This window comes from Ischnura elegans, chromosome 11 (assembly GCF_921293095.1).
Source record: "Ischnura elegans chromosome 11, ioIscEleg1.1, whole genome shotgun sequence".
Taxonomy (NCBI): domain Eukaryota; kingdom Metazoa; phylum Arthropoda; class Insecta; order Odonata; family Coenagrionidae; genus Ischnura; species Ischnura elegans.
This window is the reverse complement of record NC_060256.1, coordinates 29,408,042-29,430,960: the sequence shown is the minus strand read 5'-3', so window position 1 is coordinate 29,430,960 and position 22,919 is coordinate 29,408,042. Positions and strand designations below refer to the sequence as shown.

The window sequence follows — 22,919 nt, the reverse complement described above, 5'->3', positions numbered from 1 at the left end:
AATGCGGCAAAATGATGCAAAACATATTCCTTTCACAAGTCATTCGACGTTAGAAAAAAATATGCTCCTTATCATGCAGATTATTGAATGAACATGATGCTCAATTTACACGTTTTCAGGAAGTTTTATTCGAATGTGGGGTCGATTTGATTGATTCCACCAACTTTGATACATTGAGGCAGCATGAATTCTCTAATTCTCTAAGAGATGGTAGTTGTCTGGTGATGATAGGTATAAAATTTTATATTATAGGAACTATCATTTTATAAAATACCTTTCATCAGTTTTTTTCAAACGTAATGGCGTACTCGATGTCAATCAATTCTTTTTCGGAAGGTCAAGATGAGAAATCAACGTTTTTTAATGTATTATCCAAAATGCGTCCTTAAGGTAAGTCCGATATTTTGGAACTTAAGTGCGTTAGGGAACTTAAAACGGAACCATAGTTTAAATGGTTATTTAACTCTATTACTTGCTTTCTCAATTAGTTGTATCCCCTCACAAATTCACGGAAGGGATGTTGCAGAAGCATTCGTTATTTTTTTCGCTCATGGACAAAAATCACCGTAAGAGTATGTATAAATGTGAATCGAGTGATACATCATGGTGTGCGTAATAATTTCGAAATCCAATCGGTGAAGCACATACAGTTAAGGGTGTAAAAAACGAAAATTTCCTGTTTCTCAATGTTGGATGCCTTCCACAAAACTCGGGGAGGTGAGATTTGGGCACTGGCCGTGCGGTGGTGATTTCAGCGTCCCTTAGTTCTTACTTTCTCAATGACGTGTATCGTCTCAAATATATTATGGGAAAGGGTACTGTAGATCAATTCATAATTCCTTCTCTCGTGGACAAAAATCACCATAAGAGCAAGTAGAAAGCGATTGATTTATAAAGTGATACATCAAGTTGGGACCATTAATTTTCAAATCCAATCGGTAGAGCACCTACAGTTAAGTTTAAAAACAGAACATTTTTTCCTAAGATTTTAAGATAAGATTTTTTACTGTGCGAACTTTGTCATTACTGAAAATGAAAGAATGCCCGATGTCACCCAGTTTTTTTGCAAGAACATGACGAGTAAATTCAAAAATGGGAGTTGAGTTTCTACGGCCTCGGAACTGTAGAAAGGAAATAGGTACTCAATTGGCCGTTTTTATATCCGCCGCCTTTCTACAACATGACGAGTAATCAACGATTTTTAATGCATTTTACAAAATGTTGCATTAAGGTAAGTCCAATATTTTGGAACTTAAGGTAGTTTGAGCGAGATAGATCCGTAGTCACAACAGCGACTGTATCTTCTCAAACTTTACAAGTATCAAGAGTTTTTAAGGTTTTCGATACAATTTTATAATTTTTTGTCGGGAAAATATTTGCATCAGTTGCTTACTTTTCTCGGTAATGAACAAAATATACGTATTTTAAACTCTATCTTGACTTATTACCAAAGGTACCAACGGTACTTTTAGTAATATAATACTAAGTTTCCTTAATATAGTATGGACTTAATCCCGACTTGGAGTACGATATCCTGGCATCTGAAATGTTCAAACATAAAAATGTAAGGGTTACTTATATTAGAAAGCTATTTTAAAGCATTGTATCGCTAGAAATGACATATGTCAAAGAGACGTTCGACTTGGCAACAACGTCAAATTTCTTAGGTTGGTGCGACTCTCAACTAGCAACTAGAAATTCAGAGAAACAAGTGAATGGCTTGAAGCGTTACAGGAGTGCAGAGATTTCGGTGTTGAAATATACTTTAGAAAGTCGAGTATTTCTCTAACTTTTTAGTGAAATATGCCAGTTTTTCAGCCTTCTCTGCTTTAACGATGAAGTCATCCACTAGTAAAGCGGGGCGGTTTGTGCGGAAGAAGGAATTTACGAAGGGACAGAAGAGTTCTTCTCGAACGTTTAGTGAATATAGGTAAGTGCTCTAGTAAATAACTCATTGCGAATTTAAGAATGGAAGTATGTTATTAGCTGAAATAATTTTTTTATTTCATTTATAGTGTGCGTCCTGTCATGTGTTGGGAATGAGCAAATGAATCGGGTTTTGGCAACCCTAATTATTCCGTCTGTCGCCAATTCCACTTGGAAAAGGTAGGAGCGATCTGTGGGGTCAAAGGTTGAAGATGCAATCGAGTACGGAAGCTGTGGAGGTGGAGAAGCTTCTCACTTTGGCCTTAACACCGTAAGTTTCACCGCATCAGTTTAAAAAATGAGACTATAAGTAGTAGCGTTATTGGTCCCCCGAAACCCAATGTGAAAGTTAATTTTTTTTTTTAAATGTGCCTTGTGGTTGCATTACGTTCTTTCATATCTCTTGGAAATATTCAGTCGGTGTGCTTTTTATTTCCATGTACATTGCATTCCAAGAACATTATCAGTAGTAGGTCCAATATATAAACTAAAATTTAGGAAATGCAGAGGCTTTAATTTTTTTGATGATTACTTTGTTCAAGTGTAATTTTAAATTAGTTTCATTTAATTTTTTATTGTCCTTCAATGTAATTTGTTATTGGTTCCTTTGGATGAAATCATTATCGATTAAGTGACTGTTGACTGGAATTTGGTGATGTGAGCTATATAAAGTGTTTGGTATTTAGAACCAGAGAATTACCACAGATTTGCTGTTTTTAACATAGAAAATCAATAATTGCTGGATTGTGTTAATGTGGATTATAAGTTGATTAATTATGGTGATCTGTTATCAGGTCTTAGGATTAGAAGTCTATCTAACATATATTTTCAACTATAGTATCCATATCTTAAGTATTTATTCAGCAATTGAAGACAATCTAATTTCTCCTTGATTATTATTCCTTAGTCATTGTTTCTTAAAGAGGTAAAGTACTCAGCACAGCCCTTTTACTGGTGTGCTCAGTGTTGCAACTATTACTCTATGTCATAATTTTACATGCTACTTATTTATCTAAGACTTTCAATATTTTTCGTGGATCAAAAACTTTTTCTTGATTTCTTAAAGGGATTACCTGTCTCCTCTAACAGCTATTTGCATGTGCTTGCCAGAAGAGGAGTATTAGTTATAATTCAATCAGCTTTGTTTCCGTGGCCATACCCTTTCCACTTATGATGTTCATCCTTCTCTCACAACCTGTTTTTTTATGCAATGTGAAGAAATGTTTTCTCTGTCGTTAATTTTTTAAAAGGCAAGGCTGTACATACTAATTGCATACCCTTATTCATTTCAAATTCCTAATGTTGCATTGAGTGAATGCTAATGATCACATTGAACTTATCTTTCCAAAAGAATTGCATATAATCATATTTTACTAGTGGAAATAATATTGCAGGAAAATGTTCCTATCCATCGACATCATCTCCCTGTTGTTCTTGATGGTTCTGTCCTGATTGTGGTTGCTTTCCTACATTTATCATAATTACAACCTACTTCACTATATCTGGTATGATGTTGGGCACAATATGGTGGTCTTTAATATTAGTACAATTAAAAAGACATTGCAATATTTCCACTGAGTCTTATTATGACTACAACAATTGATAATGTTGTTTGTAGCAATGAAACGCGTTTTGTCATAATAAAACTCAGTGGAAATATTGCAATTTATAATTTTAGGAATACTTCATTATACATACTGATTAATGTTCTAGTTAGGCTAATGAGTTCCAAAGTGGCAAAATGTATTTGTGTCACATTAACCAATGATAGGGTATAAGTGTCTGACACATATACAATGTCCTCCCTAATGTTGAATCAAGAACATCATAAGTTAAGGGGTAGATTACCTCCAATGTTATCATACTATTTCTATTCCTTAGTTTTAATTCCACCCAGTCACAGAAATCTAAGTGCAGTGCATTGGCTAATTAATATGTGGCCCCTCATTCAGTATACATACATAATTTATTTCAGTGGCATGACTCCCAGTGAAGAGTCTCCTATGCAGTGCAATGATGGAGCTGAGGTAGATATCATTGCCTCTTATGATTATGGATGGCAGAAGAAAGGCAATGGGTAATCATACGACAGTAAATCTGGTAAATTCCATCATATTTTCTGGGAAATAAATTATGCATAAATTGTTCCTCTTTATTATGTTAACAGTTAAAATGTCTTTCTTTTTACATTCACAGGGCATGGGTCTGTCATTGATTACCACTCCAAAAAATTACTTGCGTATGATGTATGCAGGACTATCTGTGCAATGTGTAGAAGACACAGAAGGTGGGAATGTTACAAACCCTGTGGAGTGTTATTTCAAGCTTAATGATTTCCCAAATGGCTACAGCTGGCATTAATATGGAGAAGCTGGTGGAAATACTCAGTATATGTGGAACTGAGGGAATAAGATTAAGTACACATGGGAGAGAGTATCAATGGTAAGCCCCATGTTACCATCCAAAGGAGAATAGAGTTTCACAAGTCTATTGAGGCTATTAGTAAATATTTTGAGGAGTTGAGAAAACTTAAAGAGTATGATAAATAAATAAGATGATAAATAAAAAGAGAAAATTAAAAAGAGTAAGACTGATAAATTATCTTATGCCTTATGTATAGCATGGTTTAAATGTACATAGTAGCAATGGTCATACTGTAAAGTCTATTAGAGATTTTTTAGCTTCTTTAAGATTCTCCCCACGTCCTCTGGCTTGTGGTAACAGGTGTCTCCTGAGTATTTTAACCAGTATCTTCAGGTTTGCTGCAAGGGTCTAAAGGTTTGCGTGACATAATATTGGGCAATTTTTCCATGTTTTCTTTTGGGTGATTATCTTGTATACTGGTTAATGCGTCAACGCCTTTGAGTGAGAATGACTCTTTAGAAACTCCCTCCTGAATTGTTAGTGGGATTTTGTCGATAGGGCTGATCAATTTCTTTGCACACCTTGATTGGCAAGAAAATTATGCTGTCCCTCCCAAGGGATTGTTGTTAAAAGGGTAGCAAGGATTTTATTATTATTTGCATCGGTGAAAGTTATTTTAAAGTACTGTTTAACTAATTGCCATCTAATTACTGAAAGACATTGTGTTCCACTCTATGTATATAAATATCTTTATATATAAAATTAACCTGAAAATGTCCACCAGCTTCTCCATATTATGTAGAAATAAGGTTAAGGCAAATCTGGTGGTCTCCATGTTCAATGCTATTGGCTCCTGAAGTTAAGCACAATCAAGATCAGCATACATAGCTAACATTGGTAACATATTCCCTTTCGTATTATATCTTTTGCTCTTACAATGACTCCGGGAACAACCTAAGTTGCTTCACAGGGACTGTAACTTGCCTCCTTACTGTAGCCTTCATTTTTTCTTCTATTATGCTAGAGTGGGGCACATGGCATATGCAGTGTTGAATGCTAACAAAGAAATGTTTCTTTTTAAGACTAGCCTCTGCCCATTTCTTCAAAATTTACTGTGAATGCCTGAAGTGTATTTTTTTAACACTGATTTGAAGGAAAAAATCCCACTACTACATTGGAAATATGAGGGAACATTATCACAAGCAAGTTAGAGTGATAAGACAGCAGAGAAATACCTCATATACAAACAAACAAAGTATATAGCAGCCAATTTAATGTCTCTTGGGAGCCCTGGCTCTCCTTTTTATGTTCTTAGCCAACACTCAGTGAAACTGAAATGTGTATTGCTACATTTATGTAACATTGTAGAGTGCTTTTCTGAAAATATTTTGTAATTTTTGTTATGTATTAATAATAAATATGTATACCAGAAGTGTAGTAATATATAATTTTTTGTCTGATTCCTTCCTACAAACCCTAAGTTGGTAACTATGTGCATATATTTCCAGAATAGGGCCTTGAGATGAAAAGCAGAAAATTGAAATTGTATCCAGTTTAACTAAAGGTAAGGGGTATTGCAGTAGGCATCAAGATGAATGGCAAGCTTCATTTAGAATAGTGTTATGGATATTTTAGTGGTTGAAGCACAATATTGTGATTTTTTAGCTTTTAGTATCTCTGTAATGATGTAAGCAGAAGTCCATTTGGTGTGAATTTCTTGTTCCTAAGGGATTGTTGTAAGGAAATGGCAAGATGCACTTCCTTTGAGACTCAATATGACTGTTATTGGAAGATTAATTTATATTTCGGTAACATTCTATCTAAAGATTAGATTCGTTTGATTGCTTCGTGGTTAGTAGTCAGCTCTGCATTCATAGGTAATTTAAAATCGATGTCGACCAATGTTAATATATTCGGAGGGCTGGTTATACATTCATTTTTTCGATAGGTTTCCTCAAATTCGGTTAAGGCAACAAGATTTAGTAGGTTTTATGCATTGTGGGATGAATTCTGATTTCCAAAAGGGAGATGATTCAACAGAATTTTACCATAAACGAAATGTGTTGTTTGACTTAAGTGTAAACGCATGACTACACTCATAATATCTCGCCATGAATCCTGTCCTTTCGTTTATGTAAGGTTCGGACTGCGTTGACTTAAATATGAAAAGTACTTGTCAATAACTACCTGTTAACGTTGTTCAATAGGTTTCACGCACGGCTCATACCTAAAAGATGGTTTGAGCCACTCGATTTCATCACAAATAGCAAGTTCATTAATGCGGATGGAGAATCGTACTTGTGAAAGTAAATACGCAGACACCTTTAGTATGCGTAAAATCGGTAATATCTTTCCTCCCAAAGCATTGCAAATAATATTTACGTACACATAAGAAATCTCTTCATTCGAAGTTTACAGAAACCCAAATAGTATCAGGAATCGCGAGTCTCATATTTCACTTCCCAATGTCCACCACGAAGTAATTTTTGTACTTGGAATTTACTGCGACAATATGGAAAGTCAGTACACTAAACTCTTACGCAATCAATTATATCCAGTTATTCCTTTTCCAATTATTCCTTGTATGCGATCATGTTTGTTTACGTTTAATTCTAAAGCAGCGTTGCCAAGCCGAATCTTCCGGCATCCGGTCGTCTGCAGGAAATGCCTGTTCGACAAAAAGTTTTTCTTTTATATTTTAATTATACTACCGGTGACCTATAATTTTAATGCAACCAAAAATTCATAAATGAAGTTTACTACACTCAGTTAGTTTTTCGTCGATTTCTATGAACGGGAAATAATTCTTTTTAAATAAATACTGTCGCCAAAGCGCATGGCTCCTATCTATGCCATGTAAATCAGCTTCTCTTTGCTCACAAATATCTCTGAATTTAGCCCGGTAAGGGGTGTATATTATGATATCACTGGAAAGATCAAGACTTTTTCTTTACAATGAGATAAAAATCATAGAATTCTATGATGATTGATTTTTCGCTCAAACTACCTTAAATGGCGTCACGAAACTTAAAACGGTGGATTACCTGAGTTGAAATGTTTGCGAGAAGAATAATTTTTCAAGTGTATTAGTGAACCTAAAAAAGTTTATTCTTTCATTTTCCGAGAATTCCCTCGTCTTCTCAATGTTGGGCGCCCCTCGTAACATCGGAGAGGCGAGATTTGGGTACTGGCCGCGCGGTGGCGATCTCGGCGTCCCTTAGTTCGCGGCGAAGGAGGCAGGGGGGGTGGGCGCGGGAGCATTAGACAGCAGCGCGCGGAGGCGGCATTAGACCAGCGAGGCGGCAGTGGCGGACCCGTCCCCATTGTCCGGCCGGGAGGGGTTGGGGGGGGTGGGCGCTCGGACGGAGGCGGCTTAGAGAGCACGAGGAGGCGGCGGGCGGAAGAGGTTTCGGGAGGACGAGCAGAGGGAGAGGGGGAGGTAAACTGAGAGGGGGGCGGGGGGCAGGCGAAAGTGCGTTTGCCGATGGCTGCCGCCCCCACGGGACCGGGAGGGATCGACCGGCTGCCGCCTCCTCCTCGCGAGGGAGGCCGAGATTTATCGACGGCCCGAGTGTTCCTCCGCCTCCTGCGCGTCCCCCGGCGGAGCCAACTTGGCCAGCCCCTTCGAAAACCCGCCGTCGAACAGAAAACCCCCCCGGCCCTGGGGGAGGGGGGAGGAAAGTGAAGGGTCCGACGTCCCTTCCCACCTCTCCCCTCTCGCGGCCTCCATCCACCAAGCCGCGCGGACCAGGGGGAAGTAAGGGTGGCCGGCACTGCATATATATTATTTATACATATGTATGTGAGTGTTACTAGTACTTTTCCTTTAGCTTAAGAAGTTGGCAGCCATAATCGAAATTTCAATTGTACTTTTTAAATTTACTCTATTGCTGCTTGTTACTCCAAAGGTTACAACATATTTTCGGTTGTTCTGGGTAGTTCGTAAGCGCCTTCAATCGCCTTGGTTTTTTCCCAAATTGCGTTCCGATCATACTTGATTTCATCGAGGCTAACCTCGTTGGACTTCTCCATAACTCATCGGTCATAAATCTTGAGATTGGGATTGGTTTGGCGAAGATCTCCACTCAACTCTTCGGTCCCTAATCTTTCATTGTTTACTTGTATCTTGTCTCTCTCATCCTTCACCACTTTTCCTCTGTGCCATTGACTTATGTCGTTCCTGCTGTCCACGTATTTGGGGTATACGACCTAATTCCCGGGTATTCTTATAGTCCGATTAATAAACTATCATTAGCTGTCAACAATCCGAGTGTTTATCTCTATCTTCTCAGGCTCGACCTTGCGGAAGGGCCTCCCCTTCCCCAAAACCTGAATCATACATAAGTATCATGCCTTTGATTTGATGACTCTTTGTTCCTGGGGATGACGCTGCTGCGTGGAAACTAGTTATGCCTAAAAATAAATCGGTAGAATAAAACAAAGTTTTTCATTTCGTTAATGCTAAATCCGAATGTTGGTTTGATGCAGAAATGGTCGTTTGTGTACGTTTACTTGTTACATTTGTTGAACACGCCGGTGTAAAATGGCCAATGAGAGCTGTATCCGGTGGTTTGAGAATAAAATAAAATAAATAAATAAAATCCTTTCATCACTCATTTCAGGTAATCTTTTAACAATAAGGCAATTCGTCTGCTTCGCATCCTTCATCACCGGCTCCATAAATATAATGTGAAATGTCATTTTAATAGTCCGTTTACTCTCCCATGAGCCCAGGCTCGCTCCGCGGCTTCGGCGGACTAGCGTTGAGGGAGAGAAGAGTAGAAGGATCCTGTAGGTAGTAGATATATATTTATATGTGAGCGTATATATATATATATATGTGTGTGTTAGTGCGAGGGGTGGACTTTGAGAGGAGGAGGCTTTCGTATGGAGGGGAGGAGGGTGGGTCCGCGGAGGAAGGAACGCCGAGCAGCTCCCGATTATCGGCTGGCTGGCTGCCTCGTGACGAAGATGGGGGACACTCACACACAGCCACACATATACTCACACACACACGCTGTGCCTTCCAAGGTCGGCTGATGGCCGCTCCCGGGCCTTCGTCGTGACTCTGCGCTTCAATCCCAACCTCTCCCCCCCCCCCTCCCACTCCCCCCTGGCGAGGATAAAAAAAGGTGGAAAAAACAGGGCCCTTCTCCCCTCGGCCTGTCCCTCCGCGCTCTCACCCTCCCGTCGCTTGTTAGGCACCGCGCTGTGCCCAAAAATGCGGCTCACGGAATGGCAGGCAGCCATTCGGGAGGGTAGGGGGGAGTGGCAAAGTGGGGGGTGGGAAGGGTTCTAGCGGGCGAAGAGAGAAAGGGGGGAGGGGGGATGGCGCACTGCGAGGTCCACTCTCCTCATGCACACGATCATGCCTCGGTTAATTGCGCATGCTCGCCGCCTCTCTAGATTTCTAGTCCGCCGACTCCTCCCCAAGCAAAACTTGAAGCAAAATACGCGACACTTGCGCTCAAAGAGATGGGGGAGATATTTATGTGCGTGGACACGATCGAATGTTTTTCCAGGATGAAAAAAAATCGACAGGAATATAAATTAAGTACTTACACCGTGTTTTGATAATGTATTTGAGAACTTAGGAAAAATTTCATACACATTATCTTAATTGTATTAAGACTTACCTGGGTTAGTACTCACACAATAAGATTTCAAGACAGACTCCTATCCAAGATAAACTGAAAGCGAAATACTTCACTTGCGCTCAAGGGGTCGAGAAAGAAAGTGCGTGGGCACCGAGTGAATGTGTCAATGAAAAAAATCTATTTGAAGCAAAAAACATCGATAGATGCATTATTGAAGCACTCACATGGGAATGTGGGGCACTTAATACTCATTACCGTATTTGTAATAAGGTTGACTCGAGTCGGCAAATGGTACACTCTCATCATGCACATGATCATGTCTTGGTGACTCCTCCCTCATGTGAAACCTCGAAAGCAAAACTCGCGACACTTGCGTGAGCGGACGCGCTTGAGATAAGGTTTACGGAAACAAAAATAAACAAAAAAGCATCCTAAGAAAAATAAATGAAGCGAGGGGTATTGGGGACACCTAATGCACGTTGTCGCATTTATAATAAGGGTGACCCGATTTAGTGGATGGTCCTCTCTTCATGTGAACATGATAATGCACTGGTAAATTACGCATGGCCACATTTTTTCTCGACCGACCCCTCCCCAAATCGGAATTCAAGCAAAACACACGACAGTTGGACTCAAAAAGGGCGGATGGTATGTGAACCGATCCTCATCAACTCACGATGGAGTGAATTATATTGGAGAAGCAAAAAAAATAATCTAGGAAAAAAACAATATAGCACGAAACCATCGTTTTCGGAATGCGAGATATTCTGGATTTCAAAGCCGAATCCATCTCAGACAAAACACACGACACTTGCAATCAAAGAGGTTCGTGACTTGGGCAGGCATCAAATGACATTTGAGAGAATGTCTTTTCGGAAAAAAATTCAAAACAGAAGTATCATCACAAAAATTAATCAAGTATCTAAACGCAAAATTGGTAAATAGAGATACTTCATTCGTAAGTAACAATGATTATAAGTGCTCCACCACGCCACCATCATTGTAGCGCCACGTTGAACCTAGCAGACATGATATTACAGAATCCTTGTAAGTTATTTTTATAAATATACATTGTCGTGTTTATGCTAGGATAAATGCGAGTCATCGGATGGCCCACTTTCCTCACTTATACGAAAATGTCTCGGTTTACTGCACATGTCCTCTCTCAAGATTTCAAGAACATCCCCTCCCGATTAGTTCAAGAAAAACACACGACAAGGAGGTACGGCAGATATGCACTTGGACACGCATGAACGCATGGTTGAGTTAATCCGCTTGGGAAAAAAACCTAATCCAAAATACCGCGAACGAATCCATTCATTTACCATTCATTTGTTATCATTGTCCAGAATGTCACAGAAATTGTAGATTAATAAGAATATTTATTATTCGGCCACGCATAAACTCAATTATGAGTGAATTCGTTCGCGAAGAGAAAAATTGAAGCCTCACACATTTGTCCCCTTCAAAACCGTGGAATTCATCATAAGATACATGTGGTTATTACGTTTAAAAAATATGAATCAAAATGCGTAAATCTAAAAGTAAAAAGGACGTAGTTCGTATAATCGATGTAGAAACCAAATATTTGCTTGAACGTACCAAGTTAGTAAACATCTAAAAGGCACCTTGGGGTTGCGAGACTGAAATATACATTGCCGGATTAACACTGGTAATGTTAAATCGAGTCGGCGGATGGTAACCACTTCTCAATTATGCCCCGGCTAATATTGCATGCATAGTTCTTTTTTTGCTGTTTAAGGCCTTCGCCTGACGATCACTTAAAGCAAAACACACCACATTTTTGCGCTCAAGCAGTAACGACACATACAAGAAGGTACACGGTGCTCGGTACGCCTGAACTCACAATTTAATCAATTTGTTTAAGGATTAAAAAGAAAACAGAAAGTCGCTCTAAGAAAAAACTCTTGTTTGATATTCGAACCGAGGCAGTCCTCAGATGACAAATTCCTTATTTTTTCTCCTGAAAATGTTTAGAAATAAATAAGTTAATCAATTTGATTTTAAAGAGCATTCTGTTCGTAGTATCAATGAACTTAGTAAAAATTGACGCGGCAAGATGGAATTTTTCTCCGCCGCTGTTTTAAGTGGAGGAGATACGAGGAAGCCACCCTCTAATAAAGGATATAGGAACGGTAAGATAAGAAAAGTAACCAGAGTATTTGTATTATAAATACAAGGTGTACGTGAACATTATATAATAACATTATTTTATTAAACACCTTAGTGAAAAGGAACTAATTTGATTGTAAGGAGGATACTGTTCGTATTATCAATGAACATCCGTAAAAATTGACGCGCAAACATGAACTTTGTCGTCGCTGCTGTTTTAAATAGTAAAGATTATAAAAGCCGGTCTTCTAAAATGAGTATAAGAACTATAAGATAAAGAATTAACCAGATTACTGCTACTATAAATACAGGCAATGCGTGAGCGTCACATACTAGCCCAAATTTCTTAAACACCTCCGTATAATCTCAGGATTCCGAAACAATAATAGACATTGCTATATTAGTGATAAGTTTATTATGATTACGACTGATGCTCCTCTCTTTTCATGCTCTTAATCTTGCCTCGGTTAATAACGTATGCCCTCCTCTTCTGTATGTATTTAACACTGCCTCCTCTCGACACTTGTAGCAAAACAATCCAACTTAATTGCACTCAAGGCGTAAACTTAACATGCGAGATATGCTGCTTTCGGGTTCGGTCACGCAGGAACTCACAACTGATGTGTGTGAATAGGCTCTCGCCGAAAAAAAAATTCATTGGCTTTTTTGTTTCCTCATATGCAGTGCGTACGCACTCATGATGACAGCGAAATAATAAGACAAATGAGAGTGGACGTTGCATGCAGCGAGCATGCGTTTGGCCAAGCATGAAGTCTACTGGGGGAAGGGGGTACGTGAATACGTGAGCAGGAATAAAGAAGTCAAAGGTGTTGATGCGGAGAAAGTGGATGAAAGACGACTCTATAGCGCTCAACTGCCCCACTTCCCGCGGCATTCGTCAGAAGACAGAAATGTTTCTACCTTAATGTGAATAAGAAATGCGTTTAGAGTAAGGCATTCATCTAATTAATACTATTTTGTAAGTAAGTTGTATGAAAACATTTAACTCAGTAAATATCCACAGAAACGATAGCTTACGGTAGCAAAACAATAATGGATTACGATGTAATAAAGATAAGACCTACACAAGCCTTCAAAAATGTTGAATCAACGGGCATTTTTTGGTCGCTATGTTTTTTTTACCTACCAACCTGGTGACAATTTTTTGTAATTCCCATACCCCGCCATACTTAACCCCGCCGCCACAGAAGTCTGCAATTCATTTCTATTCCATAAAAATGGAGATACTTCAAAACAGCCTTTTGATTCTGCGTAGTTGCATCTATATATATAAATGCGTACAAAGGAAAGACGTACTTCCTTCTTTTTGCTTCGCGCGTATATTTAGCGACCGCTTCACACCTCAATAAAAAAATAAACTAGCAGGACTTCTGTCACACGCGTACTCATACCGGTGAAGAATCTTCCGTGAACATAATACATATAAATAAACTTCAAAATTCCTCCTCCCCCGAAATCGCTGTCCGTGCGGACCTTCCCCACCCCCTCATCCCTTCACACCGCCCCCAACCGGCCGCCTTTCCCGCCCCCAACCGCTCGCTCCCCTTCCTCCCCACCTCCAGTCCCCCAATCCTTCGAGAAGACACACGCACCGAACTCACGCACGCTCCCTTGCTCGCTCGCCACCTTTCGCGTCCCCCGGTCCCTTCAACCGCCCCCTCCGCCGCCGACCCCTCCGCCTCCGCCCCTTCTCCGTCCGCGTCGCGCCCATGACGCCGCCGCCGCCGCGGTCCTTCCCGCTGGATGCCCTCCCCCCGCCTTTCCTCCCGCTTTTCCCTACTGCGCCCTTCCAAGCTGGAGAGACGGATACGAAGGATATAGAGGGAGAGAGAAAAAAGGACCAAAGGCACCAACACCCTCTCCCTCCCCTCCTGCACCACCGCTGTCTCTCTACTCTTTTTTTTTTCTCTCCACCGTGCCGTCCCTCTTGGAGAGGTCGTTCGAGAGGTAGAAGGGGAGATGAGAAAGAGAGAGAGAATGGCGACGCCCTGTTCGCGATTGTTTTTTTCTCTTTTTTTTTCTTTTTTTCCCCCCTTACCTCCGCCTGCTCGCACAGTCCCTTTTTTTCCCTTCTCTCCCAAACGCCGCTCTCTGCTTCATCCAGTTGCCCACGGTCCCCTCTCGAAATCCCAACCCCTCCCCCCTCTCTCTCCCCGTTATATCCGTCCCTTCTTCTTCCCTTATCTCGCACGCAGGGGCCCTCTCGAATAAGTCGATCGTGCCTTTTTAATCGACTGGTCGTCGCAGGGGGGAGGGGAGAGCCGCGCGAGAGGGGTTGGTTGGGGGGGGGAGAGAGGAAAGAAGGAGATCTTCCGCTGCCGCCGCCCTCCCCTTCTCTTAATTAAACATGCTTTCTCGCTTACGTCCCTCCTCCTCTCGTCCCGCGGAAAGAGCGCCCGTCGAGCAGATCGGCAGGGAATCAGAGGGAGAGGAGGACGCCCAAACAGACGCCCATCCCGCGGAGGAACGCTCATGGGCGCCGCCACGCATTCCAACTTCCAACGGAGAAAGAGCTCGGATCTCACGGTTTTTCGGGGATGTATTTGTGAGACAAACTGGACCAAAGCATTGACCAACGATTCATAATAGTTAGTTTATTATCCTATTCATCGGAGGGAACACAATGAAACCGTCGCATTGACCAGCAATTCGAGAGGGATTTACGTCCCTCTTTAATGTCGTTTACAAAACTTGTATTTGTAAGCCACTATCTCGAAAGATAATAGAATCTGTGAGAATTTTTAGATTTTATTTACAAGCGCCTGGCGTTATACCATCCAACTTAGTAACCCTCATGGGCGACGCCACGCATTCCCACTTCCAAGGGAGAAAGAACTCGAATCTCACGGTTTTTTCAGGAATTGATTTCTGAGCCAAACTGGACCATCCATCGCATTGACCAACGATTCATAATAATTAGTTTCTTATCCTATTTATCGGAAGGAACAGAATGAAAATCTCGAATTGACCAGCGATTCGAGGAGGTTTTATGTCCCTCTCTTATAGTCGTTTACAAAATTTGTATTTGCAAGCCACCATCTCTAAAGATGATTGGAGCTGTTAGAATTTTTTAGATGTTATTTACAAGCGCCTGGCGTCATACCATCCGACTGAGTAACGCTCATGGGCGCCGCCACGCATTCCGACTTTCAACGGAGAAAGAGCTCGGATCTCACGGTTTTTCGGGGATGTATTTGTGAGCTAAATTGGACCATCGTATTGAGCTATGGTTTCTTATCCTATTTATCGGCAGGTACATAATGAAACCGTCACATTGACCTGCAATTCGAGGAGGTTTTATTTAATTGATCCCCATACCACCGAAAAATTTTTGACCTTTTTTTGAACCGGGGTTTTCAACAGGGTAACATTAATACGCCCACAAACAGCCACGACCTGGGTAGGCGCAACTTACCGTGGCGGGTCTTGAACCCGCGACATCCTGTTTCGCAGTCGAGGACTTTACCCCGTCGCTACCACGCCGGCCTGTTATTTTTCGATTCATAGTTGGTAAACAATTCGTAAATGTCAGCCACTACCTCTGAAGATGATGGAGTCCGTGAGAATTTTTTAGATGTTATTATGTTCAAATCAGTGAGATTCGCGGATGATCAGGCGCTGATTAGCCAGTCATCGAGGGGGCTTCAGGCTCTAGTGGATGCGTTATACGAGCGTTGCGAGGAGTTTGGGATGAGGATTAATCACAAGAAAACTAAGGTTATGCGGTTTTGTAAAGCATCACGAGCGAGGAATGTGAGACTCAAGATAAAGGTGGGTGGTGAAAAACTTGAGCAGGTTGAGCAATTCAACTATTTAGGCAGTACGTTAGAGGAAAACGGATACAGTAGTAAGGACATCAGGAAGAGAATTGTATTAGCGAAGGAGGCGTTCGTGAACAGGAAGGAGCTTCTAAGAGGATCGTTATGTAAGAGTTTAAAGAAAAGGTTAGTGAAGAGTTTGATCTGGAGTGTAGCTCTCTACGGTGCGGAAACGTGGACACTGAGGAAAGAAGACGAGAGAAGATCGGAGGGATTCGAGATGTGGGTATGGAGAAGAATGGAGAGGGTGAAATGGACGGAGAGGAAAAGGAGCGACGAAGTGCTGGATATGGTTGGCGAGGAGAGACAGCTTTTAGATGAGATACGGAGATAGGGAATGGATTTTTGAGCCCAAATGGACCATCACATTAACCAACTATTCAAAACAATTGCTCATCCTATTTATTGGCAGGAAAAATATGAAACCGTCGCATTGTCCAGCAATGTGAGAAGTTTTGTTTTTCTCTTTACAGTAGGTAACACAATTCGTACTTGTAAGAAAATAATAGGGTCCGTGAGAATATTTTAGAATCTGTTTATAGGCGCCGGGGGTTCTACCATCCGACTGAGTAACGCTCTTAGGCGCCACGCAATGCGACTTCCAAGGGCTTCCAAGAGCTCGGATCTCACGGTTTTTCGGGAATGGATTTGTGAACCAAACTGGACCAATCGCATTTACTAATAGTTCCTTATCCTATTTATCGATAGGAACGCAATGGTTCCGTCGTATTAACCAGTAATTCGAGAGGTTTTTATTTTTATCTTCACAGGCGGTATTTGTGAGCCACTATCTCTGAGATAGGATCCGTGATATTTCTTTAGATTTTATTCATAAAAGTATACATAAGCGCCGGGCTTTCTACAATCGCAGCGAGCAAAAGCTCGAATCTTACGTATCTTTGGCAGTAGATTTGGGTGTTAAGCTCAGACCATCGCAATGACAAGCAATCCAAAACAGTTTTAGTTCAGTTCAAAAACGTTTATTTCCTATGTCGTTACTTCACAGTCTATGTTCATCAATGATCAATAACATATTCAGCAAGGACCCCGTCAGGGCTTGTCAAAAGGCTATTATTAATTAATAAATTTGTTTGTGGGCATTAAGAAGACACTAAAAATCAAATTCATTTGGAAGTGTTCCATTAGGTCCGTTGCAGTAAGAGCATGGCACCTTCGTATTAAGCAGCAAATCAAAACGGACACCTTTTCTCTTTACAATCGGTTTCACAAGTCGTACTAGCAATTTACTATCTCTAAAAATAGTGGGGTCCGTAAGAACTGTTTTAGATGTAATTGATGGGAGCATCCGTAGGCGCCCGGCGTACGAACCTTGGACTGAGTAGAAGCTCTTGATTTTATGGGATTGGATTTGAATACTTCACTGGAACCAGCCAGTTACTTATACTCTGAAGGCGCCAATAGAATTCTTGTTTGGCACTGGGTTCCTGATTGGTAGCAGGTTCTACTCGCACTTTCCCAAGGACGGAAAATTCAACGGTCGATTGTGATGGATTAGTAATGGGATAGTGATCCCTATCATAACGGCTATCCCTGAAACTTATGGTGTTTGCGATAAACCTTTGAGATGTTATTTAAATATCCTTCGGCAGAATCAAATACGAACTCACACTGTTTTCTGCGACCGGATTTGAACGCTGAACTGGAGCTGTCGCTTGAATCAGAAATCCAAAGCAGTCTTCACAGGCAGAGTCACTTTCCTTTATGTTATTTTATCGTTGATAGGGAGGAGGTATTAAACGTTTATTCATATATACCCAAAGACAGAAAAGGCAGCGGTCACTGGTGATGGAGAAAAGGACAGTGATCCTCATCATAGTCGTATCCTTGAAAATGATGGAAGCCGCTTCGGGTTGAATCACTGAATGAATGTGATTAAGTCGTCGGGAGGAGTATCATTGGGTACCAGACCCAGCTTAGGACAGTGAAACGCTCCAATTCTTTTCCAACTGATTAAGTTCTCCAACTCCAGTTGCCTAGCGATCTTTTCTTTAGCTAGTGTAGGCACATTTTTTGCTCAATACACTGGAATCATCGCATTGCAATCGCGAGATAAACACTACATTATGGCAGAAGTGAATGTTGTGCCATAGTTAATGGCTGCTTAATCCCTGTCGCTAGTAATCGTAGATGAAATGATCGCTTGACTTTTACGAGTGAATAATCGAATGATTCAGGTCTAACTTAATCAGTTGGATAAAGAATTGATTTGCTGATAAATCAAAACATGCCTCGGTAATAAGCCTGAGTTTTATTTTATTTAGAGATGGGTCGAATAGCAGATTTCTCTAAATCGAATATCGAATTCGAATATTAAAGCATTGCTCGAATATTCGAATACCTCGAATTTCGAATACCTCGAATACTAAACGATGAATGCGGGAATGTTCGACTCGCTTGCCTATGCAGCAGGAAACACAAGATTTTGGGAAGTAATTTTGATTTCCTTTAAAAGATTCGAACAGGAATTTAGCTGATTAATGGAATATTTTAATCTTATGGAAACAATTGGGCATATAGCTGATTCAACTGGCATCTCTTTCAAATATTCTGAGGGGACACACCACCTCGCGAAAAATGATTGCATGCCGTATCGGCATTTACACTGCTACGATGGATTTGTGTCTGATGTATGCGTTCTTATCTACCAAACGCCATTTCAGCGGCACGTCCATTTGATACTCGGCTTCACCCAACTTCTTATTTTCAACAGGTAGCTCGCTTTACCCCCAATCCAGCTGTGAAGTGATAGATGACAATCAAAGGCGTTTTGCAAAATACACGCGCTTCTCCACCGGATTTTCTTCAATTCTTTTCTGTCCCTCTTTGGAAGTTCTCACGAGATAGCAGATGAATTTGAATTGGTAGCACGGAGAAACCAAGTGTCCTGAGAAAATATCCCTCCGTCTGTGACTGTGACAATTGAGATATATAGTATACTCATAAATTGTAACTTGATATATGTTTTCGGAAAAAAATACTGCGTCAACTTCCGAGAAGCTCTGCTGCTCATATCGAGTCTCGCCAGAAAGCCAAGCCTCCGTCCTATTTTGACATTTATTTCCTCGCGTAAAATGCTTAAATAAAGTCAGAAATGCGTCGCGTTTTGTCTTATTCTTTTTTAAATTACGCGCACATAACTAATATTTCAATCCATTAAAGGTGTAATATCAATTGCCGAAAGTCATTGTTGGAAAACTTTTAGGCTAATAGGTGATTCATGCAGCAGTTGACCTCCAGAAACTGGGAACTTTGAGGCAGGTAGGCAGAAAAAGGTCAGTGGGTGAGAAAAGGGGGGTGCGAAACACATTTGTATTGTTCTCATGAAAGTAGATATTTTTTTCGAAGCTAAGGTCTTCGTAATATGATCCCTGCGCGAGCTGGGACTTTTTTTATTTCGGAGAAGAGAAAGCCTCAGAGCTAGCGCTGAATGAAGGGGGATAGCGGATCTTGGGAAATGCGCTAATATAACTATCCCACGGTACTCATGCAACAGTTGACCTCCAGAAATGGGGAACTTCGAAGCAGGTAGCCAGAAAAAGGTCAGTAGGTGAGAAAAGGGGGGAGGGCGTGAAACACGTTTTTATCATTCTCGTGTAACTTGATATTATTTTCGAAGCTAAAGTCTTCGTAACATGAACCCTGCGCAAACTGGGACCTTTTGTTTGATTTCGGAGAAGTGGAAAGGGTCGGAGTGGGTTAGGCGAGTGCTGAATGGAGGGGGATAGCGGATCGTGGGAAATGTCCTGAGGTTGCTATCCCACTACACTGAGGTTCTCCTGGTGGGGGAAACCGGGAATTTTCGAACGTTTTCACCCAATTATTTTCGGTTCCCCACGTCCTACTCTTTTCACCGCTCTAATCCGCGAATTTGATGTAGTTCGTCAACTTGCCTATAACGGCGCTGCGTGCACTAAACGACTAGAGTTCTTTACAATTTTCCGAGTGAACTACCAACGACAGAGTACGGCGTGAAATTCAAAGTATACGAAGTATTCGAGAGCGTACCTTTAACATAATTATTAGAGATGTGCGAATAGTATCCGCGAATACTCGAATACCTCGAATACTAGAAAGTATTCGATATTCGAGATCTCGAAAAGTTATGCCATAGGTACCGTCTCGAATACCTCGAATACTTTGAATTTCGCGTCATACACTGTCGCTCGCACGTCGTTGGTAGTTGACTCGGAAAAATGAGAACTCTAGTCGTTTAGTGCATGCAGCGCCGTTTTAGGCAAGCTAACGAAATACATCAAATTCGCGGGATCGAGCGGTGAAAAGAGTTCGACGTGGGGAACCGAAATTGATCGGATGAAAAAAATCCGAAAATCCCAGGTGTCCCCCATCAGGAGAAGCTCAGTTCCGTGGGATAGCAAAATTGGCGCATTTCCCACGATCCGCTATCCGCCTCCATTCAGCGTTCGCCCCACCCCCTCCGACGATTTCCTCTTCCCCGAAATCAAACAAAAGGCCCCGGCTCATGCAGGGATCGTATTACGAAGACCTCAGCTTTGAAAAAATATCAAGTTACCGGAAAATAATAGAATAGCATTTCACCCTTCCCTCTTTCTCCCCACTGACCATTTTCCCGCATCCATCTTTTGATAAAATGAGAGGAGGTGTTTGCCATGTGTCCTTTGTGGCTAATAACGACAGGCACTTATTTTGAATCTTCCCCAAGCGATGAAACTACCATAGGGAGGAACTCAGTGCCGTGGGATAGTGACATTGGCGCATTTCCCACGATCTGCTATCCCCCTCCATTCAGCATTCGCCTCACCCACTCTTGACGATTTCCTCTTCTCCAAAATCAAACAAAAGATCCCAGCTCGCGCAGGGATTGTATTACAAAGACCATAGCTTCGAAAAAATATCAAGTTACGCGAGAAAAATAAAAACATGTCTCGCGCCCACCCCCTTTTCTCACCCACTGACCTTTTTCTACCTACCTGCTTCGAATTTCCCCCTTTCTGGAGATCAACTGCTGCATGAGTCATCTACTAGCCCGAAAGGTGTCTAACAATGACTTTCGGCAATTAGTATTACACCTTTATTGGATTGAAATATTAGTAATGTGCGCGTAATTTAAAAAAGAATAAGACCAAACACGACATATTTCTGACTTTATTTAAGCATTTTACGCAGGAAAATAAATACCGGGAAGAAGAAGAATTACGACGGAGGCTTAGCATTTTGGCGTAATGTTCAAATAGGGTGGTTTCCTATTATTTTTTATTGCCTAAATCGAAATATTAATACTCCTGAAGTACGTATTAAACGCTTTTAGAGTTTTAAATGACGATATCTATTTTTCGCGATTAAATTAAAAGTGAAAATTTTCAAGCGCGCGAAAACGCGACGGGTAAGTATGAATGCCGGGAAAAACTCCGCGTGACGTCGTTCTGGTTCCCGCTGCCGCAAGAGAGGTGACCTTGGGGCGAGGCCCTGAGCGCTATTACGACTCAGGATGCTAGCAGGTAGCCGAGTACCATGCTAGCTGGTAGCGCTTGGCTTAAATAAGGATTATTAATACCTTATCAAACAGACTTTGTGATTATTAAGACATGTTTCCCTGAGCTCTGTGCCTCATGCATGCATTGGTAACCTCAGACGATGTAAAACTCTGATCCTCTCGTGTAGAAACTAGGTCCCTGTGATGTCACGTGGAGTGGCATCGCATAGCACATTCCGTGCTGACCGTTTTTTGAAGAAAATGCCCTGTGGCTGACTTTTTGGCAAAAATTTGTATTTTTTTATTATTATTTTAACGACGTGATCTTATGATTTGTGATGCCTGCTACATGCTTTCGCACTTTTTTTTTAAAAAATAACCCTTCATTTGTTGAAAATTTGAAATTTAAATTTTCAAAGTATCCTGTCAAACTTTTGATACCTTCCCGCAACACACCTCCATGTTTCCCACATTTCTTTGCTCTATGTCAGTACTGTAGCGAAAACCCGTTCAGACTTCATCACTTTCTGGAAAAAACTAATGGAAATAGTAATGCAGCAAACATTATTTTTATAATCTGGAAATGATACATTCAAATACGATGTTAAATGTTTTATTGCTCAAAAGAAAATATTGTGAGTCTTACCTATATTTCCAGCAAAAGTGTTGCTCCCTATGGTGGAAAAATTATTATGAACTATATGATATCCTCTGGATAAGATTTTATAATGATAAACATTGGTTTATAAATGAAAGGGAAAATTTGTATAAACGAAGAATTGTTGCAACGAAACATATTGTTTTACAAATCAAAAATTGACCAGCATTTTTAGAATAATTTTTCAGTTACTAAATACTTCGCATAAAATAATATCTTTTTAAATAAATATTTAAATAGAAAATATAAAAGGTAAACATTAAAAAATAATTTTTTTCTGCTGGGTAAATAATTTTCTATATCACAAATTCTTGTGATACTTCTGGAAACAGTCAAGACACAATCGAGGATCAGATAGGCAGGGCTATAATATGATGTATCCTGGTTGACATTCTTCTTGAAGCACTGCCTACATCTCTTCTGTTTTCGTCTTTTCTGTCTATCGTGTTTTTCATATAATCGGGTAAATGTCCTAATTAGCCCTTGGTTTTGGTTGAGGCAGGCTAGGATGACTATCTCCTCAAAAGGATCGAAGGTACAGATATTGTCATAAGAGATTCTATAACTGGAATTAGAAAGTCGATGAGAGGAATTCTTCAAAAATTTTCTTTGAATAAAAATTACGTTTCAGCAACAGTGATTTTCAGCAACGTTTCAGCAACAGGTGGATTCCCAATTTTTAGTACCATTTGATGGATTTCCTTTCAATGGGAAAGTCAGACATCATTTGATGCCAATGATCGAGGCCACAATTGTAATTGCTGTATTCAACCACCGCATGTGGCTTTCTCGGCGTGCACCCTCGTTTTTTCGTAGATTCGTTCATTTTTTGCACTGAATTCAGCGATGATCATCCGCACTTCCCTCTTATCCGTCCACTTTAGGATACCGATTTTATACTCATGAAAGGCCTCCACCACCTCACCTTT

General features: G+C 40.8%; 1 protein-coding gene and 1 long non-coding RNA gene across 2 annotated transcripts in view; both read left to right on the top strand.

Annotated features, from left to right (window-relative positions):
- LOC124167907 (dynein regulatory complex subunit 7) overlaps nucleotides 1-22,919 on the top strand; it is a 306,013-nt gene that overhangs the window by 136,315 nt on the left and 146,779 nt on the right. The gene's annotated exons all lie outside the window — the stretch shown is intronic.
- LOC124167910 lies at nucleotides 1,983-5,722 on the top strand. The gene is made up of 3 exons (XR_006866789.1): nucleotides 1,983-2,197; nucleotides 3,902-4,026; nucleotides 4,123-5,722. It is a non-coding gene; the product is annotated as an uncharacterized LOC124167910 (long non-coding RNA).